The sequence below is a fragment of the Lynx rufus genome, unplaced genomic scaffold (genome assembly GCF_022079265.1).
Source record: "Lynx rufus isolate CCGP_SWC_20201006 ecotype Redwood Valley unplaced genomic scaffold, mLynRuf1.p SCAF_5, whole genome shotgun sequence".
Classification (NCBI taxonomy): Eukaryota; Metazoa; Chordata; class Mammalia; order Carnivora; family Felidae; genus Lynx; species Lynx rufus.
In genome coordinates, this window is record NW_025814867.1 from 110,664,481 (window position 1) to 110,677,681 (window position 13,201).

Consider the following 13,201-nt stretch of genomic DNA (forward strand, 5'->3'; position numbering starts at 1 on the left):
GGAAAAGTCAGACCACTCCTAGGTGAAAAACAGCTAGCTTCTTTCTTCCTGAGCCAAGAAGCTGAATCAGAAACTATTCTAAAAATTTTTTTTAATTCCTCCTTTATGTGATCTATCAGGCAGAAGTCCTCATGTTTTGGGACTCTTGAGGTTAATCAGGCAGGAGGCAGTTTGAATCACCTAATAAAAGGTACATGCTCTGATTGCAACTTCCTCATCCTTCACTGAATGAGAACAAGAAAAAAGTGATTGGAATTATAGGAACAGAAGATAACTCAGGATAATAAAGAAGAAAGGGAGGGAATAGTTAACAGGGTCAAAGTGTAAATGTCCATACAAGCAAGAAGGTGGGGAAGGGAGCCAAAAAAAAGAAAACCAAGTCATCTTCCTGCACTTTCATTTTAGAAGGATCTAGCAAAGGAAGACTAACAGGAGCTTCAGGCCACACAGATTCTCTTGTCAACAAGTGGTTTAAGCAATAACACACACATGATTCCAATATTTGCATTTTTTAAAGGAGCCCACATTTTGATAGCTGCAGTTGGTCAGTGGGCTTTGCTAGCACAGGATGAATTTCGAAGAGCACTAAATTCCGGTATTACAACCTACTTGTTATCAGCCGAATTATGTTGCCCTAAAAATTCACGTGTTGGAGCACCTCGGTGGCTCAGTCGGTTAAGCATGTGACTCTTGATTTTGGCTCAGGTCATGATCTCACAGTTCGTGAGTTCAAACCCCACGTTGGGCTCTGAGCATGGAGTCTGTTTGGGTTCTCTCTCTCCCTTGCTCGCTCTGCCTCTCTCTCAAAATAAATAAATAAACTTAAACAAAGTCATATGTGGAAGTCCTAACCCCTAGTACCTCAGAATGTGACCTTATTTGGAGATAGAGTCATTACAGAGGTAAGCAAGTTAAAATGAGGTCATTAAAGCAGGCTCTAATTCAACATAACTGGTGTCCTTATAAGAAGAGGAAATTTGCACAGAGATATGCATAAAGGCAAGAGTTTAGGAGAAGATGGCTGTCCATAAGCCAAGGAAAGAGGCCTGGGACACATCCTTCCCTCCCAGCCTTCAGAAAGACCCAACACTGCTGACACCTTGATTTTGGACTTCTGGCTTCCAGCAGCCCTAAGCAAACTAATTCACCATCTGGGTCAATGTTAGCAGGTATCTTTGCTGCAGCAACTCTGACCATCTCATGCCCATGTTCTTCTCCCTATCCCTTCTCCATCATTAACTGAATGAACGAATGAATGAATACTGACCTCAACCAGAGTCCTGTTCTTGGTGGATTACAAAAGATTTTACAAAAGAGGACACACTTAAGCTGACTTTTTGACCCCCAAAACAATTATATATTTCCCCTATTTTCTATAACATTTTATCAAAATACAGCTTCACGGGATATGAACATAGGCTCTAACCTTTACCCCACCCAAGGACTTCAGAAAAACACATCAATGTACCCAAAATGCAAGAACTACAGGTAATGCTGCAGTGGCACAAAACAAATGTGAATCCCTTGTTATTGCTGTGAGTAGATTTTTAAAAATGTTTCTGAGATGTCTTCATATTTATGCACACCAAATGTCTAGAAGGGTACATAAAAAATTCTTCTTGGGAATCTGAAAGATCTAAGAAACTCATTTTTCATTTTGTACCCCTTTTATGAGTTGAGGTTTTTACCTTATGCATTTAATATTTTCTCAATTATAATAATAATGAACATATCTATTATTCTTTCTCTTTTTTATTTTTAATTTTTTAATGTTTATTTTTGAGAGAGAGAGAGAGAGTGAGAAAGAGTGCAAGCAGGGGAGGGGCATAGAGAGAGGGAGACACAGAATCCAAAGCAGGCTCCAGGCTCTGAGCTGCCAGTGCAGAGCCCAATGCAGGGCTCAAACCCACAAACCATGAGATCATGACCCAAGCCAAAGTCGGACACTCAGCTGACTGAGCCACCCAGGCACCCCTCTATTATTCTTTCAATAATAAAAGAAATCATTTTAAATAAATAAGTCTAAGAAAAGGAATTAGCACTTACCAAATGCCTAGAATATACCAAGCACTATGCTGTGTACTTTGTGTATCTTTAACTCATTTATTCTGTACAATAACCCCACGTAACAGATATTTTTGCCTACTGCATGAATGAGGAAATGAGACTTGGGCAGGTATTACCCTAAAGAGGAGATCTCTGGTTAAGGAAATTTGAGTGACAGGAGGTTACATAAAGGTAATAGGTTTCTTGAACTCTAGAATTTCCTAAAGTCTTTAATATGCTCACATACATTGTGAATTGTCAAGTTCCCAGTATTGACCACAGAAACCTCTTCTCAAGAAGAATTTCTCAAGAGATACCGATCTTCAGAATGTGCTTTGGAAACACTTCCCTGCATGATCATCTACAGGAAGGTGTTAGATGACTAAAGGGACTGATCATGGGGACCCGTATTTGTCATATGATGATGGTATTTTTTTCTTGTAGTGTTCCAAATATTTTGAAGGAGCTGTAGTCTGGTGACTGAAAAACTGACTTTGGTGATGCTCATATATTTCTTTCCCACACTCAATGGAAGTGCTGGAATCCTGGGAAGTTAAAATGGCCGTAGCTTCTTAGTACTTTTATATTTTCACTTATATGCCAACTCTCCAGTTAGAAAGTCTAGAAATTTATGGAATGCAAGTAATTCCTAGGCACAGAAATTTACATGTTGACATTTATATAAGGGCATGAATCTCTATTGGTTATAGGCAAATATATAGACATCAATTTTATATACACACACCTATATGTATCAAGGGAAAAGAACTAAACAGGGAATAATTCATTTATTCATTTGTTCCACTCAATGCAGATGTCATGCTAGATGCTGAAGATGATACAGTGAACAAGAGAGGCAAGGTCCCTGACCTCACACAGCTTACACTCAGGAATACCTGAATTTGTACTGACATTAGCTCTAATTTGCTCTGTGGCCCTGGACAAGCCACATAAGCATCTGAACCTCTATTTTTCCATATTACAAACAACCTAATTGAGGCTTTTCCTTCCTGAAAATTTCAATCCTAACGTCATTAGTGGAGGAAGAACAAGGTAGGTGTCTATAGAGGGGGTAGAGAGGAGCGGTAGACCAGAGCAGATGTCAGAGCCCTATTGGGCAAGGGGTGAAAAAGAGGATAGCATGAGATGTCAGATTCCAAACAGAGTGCATAAGGCATCCCTACGATAAGGAGGAACAGCCTGGCATGCAATGTCACAACCAACGGGTGAGGAAGGCCTCTAGGCAAGAAACAGTCCAATGTGAGAAATCAAAGCCAGAGCAGAGAGAGGAGGGCATTCCTTCAGAGACCCAGAAGGATCACAGGGGCAGCATGTGTGGGCTGGTTGGTGTGGGAATTCAGGGCCAGAGTTGAGTGAGGAGGGTGTCCACATGGAGTGGCAGCCTAGAATAGGAAGTCAGAGCCCAAGCAAAAAGAGAAGAGTGTCCACACATGGGTAGGGTAGGGCTGAAGATCAGAGATTAGTTATATACAGGATGAGCAACTGAACAGGTAAACATATAAGAATAACGAGAGCCAAATTTCTTACTCTAGGAGAAGGGAGTTACAAATTTGGAAAAGGAGAAACCGAAGTCCATAAGAATTTCAAAACAGGTCATCAGAAACATGGAGAAAGAAAAGCTACAGGGTACAGGGTACTAATTCTGAAGGGAGCAATATCATTTAGGGGAAACAGCTATTAGATAAATGCATGAATACAGTCAGGAACTTCTTATCCAAAAGAGGAAAACTGATGACTGCAACAAAGTCAAGTATTTCAAAGGAAGGGGTGTGATATTACTTGTTGCTAATATTTGAACTACATAACTTCCATGTGTCTTTAAAAAAATAGAAACCTGGTATTGAATTAGAAATGGATTTATGTATCAATACAAACTCATGATTATATATATATATTTCAATATATACTTAATAAACATATGTTAATAGTAGATAAATAGATGCAAAATTCTGTATATATACACAAATTTATATGTGGGTATGTTTATGATATATATCATACATTTACATACATATATTCTCTAGTTCTGGCCATAGGCCATGAAAACAGTGACATCCCCCCTAATCTTAAGCACACATATTGTACACCTGTAACTAATGTAACACTGCATGTTAACTCTACTGGAATTAAAGTTTTTAAAAATAGGGGGAAAAGCCAGCATTTTTCATTTAGAAAAAGAGTGAAATCTTCTAGTTTGAGCTGTTTTTCCTTCCTTTCCCATCGATGGATAGATGCAGGAGTGACTCAGGTGTAGCCGTAAGTGCTCAGGACTGATGCTCCAGCGTTTGAAAAAAAAAATTTTTTTTTTTAACGTTTATTTATTTTTGAGACAGAGAGAGACAGAGCATGAGCGGGGAGGGGCAAAGACGGAGAAAGAGACACAGAATCAGAAGCAGGCTCCAAGCCATCAGCCCAGAGCCCAACGCGGGGCTAGAACTCACAGACCACGACATCGTGACCTGAGCTTAAGTCAGACGCTTAACCGACTGAGCCACCCAGGCATTCAGCGTTTGGGACGGGACTGCAGTAGTCCTTGGATATTGGTGCTTTCTGTTGTGACCAGCTCCTGGAGCATACTGCGCATGTGTGAGCAGCCTGCTCTTTGGAATGAAGACCTCTCAGTCAGCCAGGGGAGGGAGGCGAGCTAGCCAGCCATTACTGCGCTTGCCCCAGCCAGCCAAACACCAAGCGTTCAGTGGCAGGGCTGCAATCTTTTCTTTGGTATACCTATCCCTGGGTACTCTCTGTGTGAATGACAGCCCCATCTCCCTTTCTGGGACTCCGGAAATAATTGAAAATATGGCAAGGGAGGGGCACCTGGGTGGCTCAGTCAGTTAAGCATCAGACTCATCGTTCTTGAGATCGAGCCCTGTGTTGGGCTCTGTGCTGACAATGCAGAGCCTGCTTGGGATTCTCTCTCTCTCTCTCTCTCTCTCTCTGCCCCTCCCCTGCTTGTGTGCATTCTCTCTCTCTAAATAAATAAATAAACTTTTAAAAAAAAAACACACCAAGGGGATAGGAATGCCTACACTGAAGGCCAAAGTTCTTCGCTCCACATGAGACACTTCTAGAATGAAGTGTCTATCTCCATTTTCTCTTGCTCTGGAAGTGAGAATGGCTTTGTCCTAACACCTCTGTCACGCATGCATGCACACACACATACACACCAATCATAAGCATATATAGAGCCCAGATCTTGATTTCTTAAAACAATTTTTCACTAAAAGGAACATAGCTCCTTGGAAAATAGGCTAATTTCAAGACTGGGGCAGGGAAAGTCAAAGATGAGCCTAGAATACTTTACGCCAGAAAGGAAAGAAGTGTTCAAGAAATGATGGGTACATATCAAATGGACACAGAATCCAGCATGAAGTGGCTGCCTGATACCAAATGAGGGATAATTTGAGCATCAAAATAAATAATATTAAAACATTATAACCCATTAAATAAAATAGGAAATTACTGTATTTTAAACTCTGAGGGTGGGCCCAGCAATCTGTTTTAACTAGTCCTCCAACCTGATTGCCCACTGAAGTTTAGTAACCACTGTTCAAGAGTAATTTTCCCAAAGAAAGTGAATCAAGTTCACAGTAAACCAGCAAATGGCAAGAGATTAAATGGGCTTTTGTGTTATAGGACATTCCTTTGGTAATGTTTATGGGAAATCTCATGGCTTTAAAGACTGCCAGATTTTCATATAAGCCTGTTCAAATTCACAATATTTCTGTCATCTTTGAAATCACTATTCTTCATTTTATCTTACTCATTTATTTAACCACACTTTTAATGAGTTAATACCCTGAAGCATGAAGAAGGTTTGAAATCTTTCATTTCCCAACCATCTGGACTGTGACCCCAGTGGAGAGTTAAGTACACAGAAAACTGCTTACCTTACCTCCCATGATACTGATGACAAAGGGCAATCTCAACTTCCCCACCTGTTATTCCTAAGAGATAAGCCTCTGAATTTCTCCCCTGGAAAACTTCCCAATGGTATTTGCCACCCCTTCATTAGTGAAAACTCTGAGCCACTACTAACAAAGAAACCCTTGAATTCACGTGTTTACATATCCATATAACCGTGCCCACCTCTGTTTCTCTCTGGCGGTCAATGGAGAGCAGGGAGAAAGGTACTAAGAAAGCTTTCCTGGGCCAAGAGGAAGTTACTAGGACACTGACCTTTCTTTGCGCCTTCCCACTTTTCTTCTGCTCTATATGTCTTTGTTCTTCAGGTGTCTCCTATGCTCTCCAGAGCCAGGTGTTCTAGATCTTGAGGGTCTTGAGGGCTCATTACTCCATAGAGGAAAAACCAGCATCATTTTGTGAAAGTAATTCACCTAACACTAGCAGAAGTACTCCTGTACTCCAGAAGATGAAAGAAAATGAACCCTCAAATTCTTTTTTAAAGTTTACCTCTGCATCCTCCTCTAGACAGTCTCAATTCTTCTCTCCATCTCTTCTAACTTGTTCCTTTATCTTTCCTTTCCCACTTTCTCCTCTTTTATTTATCCTTTTATATCTCCCAAATATGAGCTGTCAGCCACAGGTTAAATGGAAAGAGGAGAGAAATGGTCACTTATGGTTAGGTTGAGAGGCATAATGTAGGAAATAGTGTAATATTCTTTTTTTCCTTCTGAAAAGCCTCATTCAAGTGAAATGCAGACCCAAAATTTACAGTAAATAAAAAAGAGCTTCAACCAAGAAACACTAGTCCCATGTGAACACTAGTCCTTCTGAAAATAGTAGTATGAAATCATAAGCTTAACTGAGCTGAGTTGGTGTTTTCAATATCCTGCATAAAATCCTACTATTTTTTTTTAATTTTTTTTAACATTTATTTATTTTTGAGGCAGAGAAAGACAGAGCATGAACAGGGGAGGGTCAGAGAGAGGGAGACACAGAATCTGAGACAGGCTCCAGACTCTGAGCTGTCAGCACAGAGCCCGACGCGGGGCTTGAACTCACTGACCGTGAGATCATGACCTGAGCCGAAGTTGGCCACTTAACCTACTGAGCCACCCAGGCGCCCCCCTACTATTTTTTAAAATTTATTTTAGAGAGATCTCATGATACAGGGAGAGGGACAGAGAGAGAGAGAGAGAAAGAATATTTAGCAGGCTCCACACTCAGCACAGAGCCTGATGCAGGGCTCGATCCCATAACCCTGGATCATGACCTAAACCAAAATCAAGAGTCAAACACTCAACTGACTGAGCCACCCAGATGCCCCAAAATCCCACTATTTTTATCTGTCAAGATAATATTTTGGATCCTAAATATCTCAGTTTAGTATAATTGTTTTAATTATTAATTAATAATTATTAATTTGCCTATATATTTTTTAACATTTATTTATTTTTGAGAGACAGAGAAAGAACATGAACAGGGGAAGAGCAAAGAGAGAGGGAGACACAGAATCTAAGCAGGCCTCAGGCTCTGCGCTATGAGCACAGAGCCCAATGTAGGCTTGAACCTATGAACCGTGAGATCATGACCTGAGCCAAAGTCAGACGCTTAACCCATTGAGCCACCCAGGTGCCCCTTGGACTTTATATTTTTTATTTTGTTTTTGGAAAACCCTGCATAATATAGAGTCCACTTGTATCAGGCACCATGAATTTTCCAGATAAGACCCATAATCCCCAGAAAACTTAATAGTGTATGATACTCAAGGAGGTTGTGACCTAGTTAGAGAAGAGGCATATAAGAAATTAAAGCACACCAAAGATAAGGCAGAAGTCACTAGTTGGTAAATGACTTACTCCATAAGTGTTTAATCTACATTCCTGCGTGAAGAATCTTGGAATGAATGACAGACCAGTTAAGGAAATTTGCCACTTGTATGAGGCCATAAAGCAACATAAATGTATTAACCAAGCCACATTGTCAGCAGGTTTCTCAATAAGGTAAACACATTTTATGGCTGGTAATACAACTTGAGAAAGATAGTATTTTCATCCCTGGCATTTTCCATATTATGTTCAGCATACATTTTCCAATTCAAATAAATGCCATATTTTGAAGTCTAAAACATAAAGCTTAAAACCAATGTTAAGGTCTGGATGTATTAGTTTTCTATGGCTGCTGCAACAAAGTACCACAAACTGAGTGACTTAATCTAGAGAAATTTATTGTCACACAGTTCTGGAGATATGAAGTCCAAGATCAAGTTACCAGTAGGGTCAAGCTTCCTTGGAAAGTGGTAGGGAAGAATCAGTTCCAGCCATCTCTCTTAGCTTCTGGTGATTTGCTGGCATCTTGACATACCTTAACTTGCAGACACATTGCCCCAATCCATGCTTTCATGTTCACAAGGCATTCTCCCTGTGTGTATATCTTTGTGTTCAAATTTCCACTTTCCCTAAGGACACAAGTCACACTGGATTGGGCCCACCATACTCCAGTATAACCTCATCCTAACTAAACTATATCTAAAACAACCCTATTTCCAAACAAGCTCACATTCTGAGGTGTTGGATGTTAGGACTTCAACATATGAATTTGGGGAGAACATAATTCAATCCAGAACAGTGAGTTATAGCACTAATAAATTAAAATCTAAGATTTAAAAAAATAACCCAAACTTTACCACTAACAATGTTTGTGGTCTGACTCGTTTTTTTAGGATGTGAACCTGGTACTTTGACTTATGAGTTGTGTTGCTATGCTCTGCCACTAGAGGGTGGCATCATTGCTATTGTCTTTTCTGCTATTTCTTTTACAGCATATTCAGTACTTCACCATTCATCCCATCTAATCCCCAGTGTGATTGTGTTTGGAAGTGAGGCCTTCTAGAAGATAATTAGATAATCAGGGAGAGGCCATCATGATGGGATTAATGCCCTTATAAAGAAGACACTGGAGGGAGATAATCTGTCTCTGAACCACATGAAGATACAAGACATTCTGCCCACCAGGAAGGCCTTCACCAAACACCAGATCCGCTGGTGCCTTGATCTTGGACTTCCCACCCTCCAGAATTGTAAGAAATAAATGTTTGTTGTTCAAACCACCCAGTCTATGGTGCTCTGTAACATCAGTCCAAACTGACTTAGAAAATGTCTGACCAGATATGTGAACAGAAATAGGGGACAGGTGGTCTTTAGAATAAGGTAGGCCCATCTAAGAAGGAATTGAGCCATTCACTATGCAGTAGTGTCACCTCTAAAATGGAAAGAGCTCCTGACACTCTTTTGGTGTCAGGAGACATATCCCATTATGGGCTCAGCCACTAATTGATTGCATGATCTTGGACAAATCACTCTCTGGTCTCAGAGTCCTCACCTATATAGACAATGTTTTGAGACCTATTTTCTCTAAATAATATATTCCTTTGATTTTTCTCTCTTTATTCTGTTCCTTTAGCTCACTTTCTAATGCTACAGGCTGAGAAGGATTCCTTAGGAGTTACAATAGAGACAAAAGATGGGAATGCAAGCTGGTGCAGCCACTCTGGAAAACAGTACGGAGCTTCCTCAGAAAATTAAAAGTAGAACTACCCTACACCCAGCAACTGCACTACTAGGCATCTATCCAAGGGATACAGGTGTGCTGTTTCTTTTTTTTTTTTTTAATTTTTTTTCTTTTCCAACGTTTTATTTATTTTTGGGACAGAGAGAGACAGAGCATGAACGGGGGAGGGGCAGAGAGAGAGGGAGACACAGAATCGGAAACAGGCTCCAGGCTCTGAGCCATCAGCCCAGAGCCTGACACGGGGCTCGAACTCCCGGACCGCGAGATCGTGACCTGGCTGAAGTCGGACGCTTAACCGACTGCGCCACCCAGGCGCCCCAAAAAGAAAAATTTTAAGTGAAAATTGTGAAGACTCCTTGGTAACATGGAGAAAAGAATTATTATATGTTAATTATATGTTAATATGTATCTTAATTTAAGATACAAAATTCAATGTAAAGTAGGATTACAATTATGTGAAAATATGCAGGAGATAAAAGGAAGTACCCAAAATGCTAATAATTGTTTTAGGGAGATGGGACTAAGAAGTAATTTTTACTTATCTTTTCCATATTACCATTAATGTAGTTATATTTTATGCTTTTATTTTTAAAAATTTTTTTGGTGTTTGTTTAATTTTGAGAGAGACAGAGACAGAGAGAGAGAGAAAACGCACGCGGGCCAGTGGGGGAGGGGCAGAGACGGAGACACAGAATCTGAAGCAGGCTGCTTCAGCACAGAGCCTGAGCTGTCAGCACAGAGCCTGAGCTGTCAGGACAGAGCCTGAGCTGTCAGGACAGAGCCTGAGCTGTCAGGACAGAGCCTGACGCAGGGCTCAGGCTCGTGAGCCATGGGATCATGACCCGAGCCAAAGTCGGACACCTATCTGACTGAACCACCTAGCCGCCCCATAATGTAGTTATATTTTAAAATGGATAAAAGTTTGTAACTTAAAAAAGCAGTAACAACCATCTGTAATCTCACTACCCCAAGATAACACTGTGAACACTCAATAAATGTCTTTCTAGTCTTTTCATAGATCAACAGGATCACTTATAAATACTAACTTGAAGGAAACAAAGAGAATTCTTACTCAACCTGAAGGTAACACTAAGTTGGACAGGACAGTTAAATGTTGGATTCAAAACATGATCTGGAGGAAGGAAAGGCCTGGAATTAACACTATGGAGTGTCTGTGTTGGACACAACGAAAGAGCTGAACTTCTGGATTAAAGGCCTGGCTTTCCATGGACTGGACAGGATAACACTGGACAAGATGCTTGGCCTTACTAAGCCCTTTTTTAAAAAAAATACCCGCTCCCTATAAACCTCCCCACAGCATTTCTTTGAAACTAAAATGAGAAAATGTGTGTGTATGTAAAAGCTTTGTAAATTTTACCTTCCTTTGCAAAGGTAAGAATAATTACTGTCCAAGTCCACAGTAAAAACAGTGGTATGCACTTCAACAATATTTTTCCAAACACAAAGCAAATAATATGACCAAAAAACAATTTCTGTGTGACCATGTCAATCACTAACCTTGGTTTACCTGCCTATGTTTACCTGCTTAATAAAACTGCTAGAAAGGACAGGAAACCATTAGGTATGACCTGCAGAGAAAAACTTGTTTCTGCCTTGAATAATGCCAGGAAAGTTCTCTACAGGCAGAGAATTAAGAGCCAGCCATCTGCATCTAAGGTGCAAACTTGATTTCTTACCTGTAGCTCTGCCTCCAGGCCCAGTCGTCTGATAAAGGGGGTCAGTGACATGGTAGCGACACTCAAAGCTCAGAGCACCCCTCTTCTGGGGGCAGAAACAAACTCAGTTTCACTGATTCAATTCAACATGATTTACTATGTGCCTATTACACATCCAGCACTGTCCTGGGCACTGTAGGAGCTACAAAAGATAATAAGAAATTGGCCTGCAGCAGCCTGCACTATACTCAGGCAGGGATTAGAGAATAATAAAAGAGTATAAAATTAAGCACGGGGTGCCTGGGTCTGATCTTGATTTTGGCTCGTGTCATGATCTCACAGTTCATGGGGTCAAGCCCTGCATCAGGCTCTGCGCTGACAATGTGGAGCCTGCCTGGGATATTCTCTCTCTCTCTCTCTCTGCCCCTACACGATGCATGCTCTCTCTCTGTCTCTGTCTCTCTCTCTCTCAAAATAAATAAATAAACATTAAAAACATTAAAAAAAAAAAAAGAGAGAGAGACAAAAGAATCATGGTTGCCGCTGGTGGACAGGGCCAGGTCAGGAGTACAAAAGCCAGCACAGGTTTACAAGTGTTGCAGGCGGTGGTGACCCAGTAAATGGTCTTATAGGCCAGTGTGGACGCCAGATTTTCTGCTGCTTCTGGGATCTGCACTAAGGGAGCATGCCATAGCCACAGAAAGGAATTATGATGAGGAAATAAGCAGCTTGTTTAGAAATGTGGGTACCAGAGTAACTTGGTGATGGTGGTACTATTTCCAAGGGGAAACTTTGTTCTTTGAAAGCATGAGCTCTCTTGATTGACATGGAGGAAGGGGTAGCAAATGAAATTCTGCAGGAACCATTGAGAGATGTGTTTGAGAGCAAGCAGCTCATCACTGATATTTCCGACTCAGGGAATAACTGGGCTGTGGGTCGTTAAGTTTTTGGCAGTCTTTATCGAGAACTCAGAAACTCAGATTTTAGAGAAACTCAGAAAGTTGGCTGGGCCCTGTGATCATTTGCAGTGTTTTTTACAATATATTCCATGGGAGGTGGAACATGATCTGGACTTGGAACATTTCTTCTAAAGGCGCTTGAGGGTGAATTCCCAGAAGTATACAGATCCATGACTTCAGTTTATCCTTCTGGTGAGGATGATGTAATAACCTCGCCTTACTGAGCATGCAGACTGTGTTGCCCATTGACGTCCAATATTTATTTGACCTCATTAGCAAACTGGTGAATTCTCATGGTGAATTCTGCAAAGTTGGGTACAACTGTAAAGCCAAAGAGTCTGGTTACTTCAAGTGCTGAGGCTTTTGAGAAACGGGACCAGAAGCCTTTTGATGCAATGAACAACACTGTGGCAAATTTGCTGCTGAACCTAACAAGCTCTGCAAGGTTTGAAGCATTCCTTAATATGGACCTCAAAGAAATCATCATGAATTCAGTTTCTTTTCCTTAAGTGCATGATCTTGTGTCAAGCCTAACACCTCTATGTATACTGGCAGATGTTAACAGTCCTACCTGAAAGTTGGATCAGATGTTTTCAGATTCCTTTAGTAAAGATCACCAGCTGATTCAGGCTGGCCGCAAACATAGTCTCTACCTTATGGTTAGAGGAAAGTACAGGTTTCCGATTTTTGCAGAACTACTGAAAGATTAAAACCTTCTCTACAGTTTGTCTCCTTGAATCAAGAAGGCTGGAAAAGCAGCCTGTGTTCAGTACCTCATGTGGACCATTCCCATGATTAGCCCTAGCACATATGTGTGAGGCCTACCTTCATGGAACCGCAAGATTCATGAGGCTCTACAAGAAAAAGGCTCATCTTTATCACTACCTACAAGTTGAAGGGGCGGAGGAAAGCTGTTTCACAGAAGCTGTGTCATCTTTATCAGGGCCCTCAGAGGAACATAACCAACTGGAGGCCACACAAAGCATGCCTGTGGAAGATTGACCTAGACTAAGCATGGCTGTGTAA

The 13,201-nt window shown here is 40.9% G+C and overlaps 1 pseudogene; it reads left to right on the forward strand.

The window, feature by feature from the left end:
• Window positions 1–11,043: 11,043 nt before the first annotated feature.
• On the forward strand, window positions 11,044–13,201 carry LOC124527251 (tubulin epsilon chain-like; annotated as a pseudogene).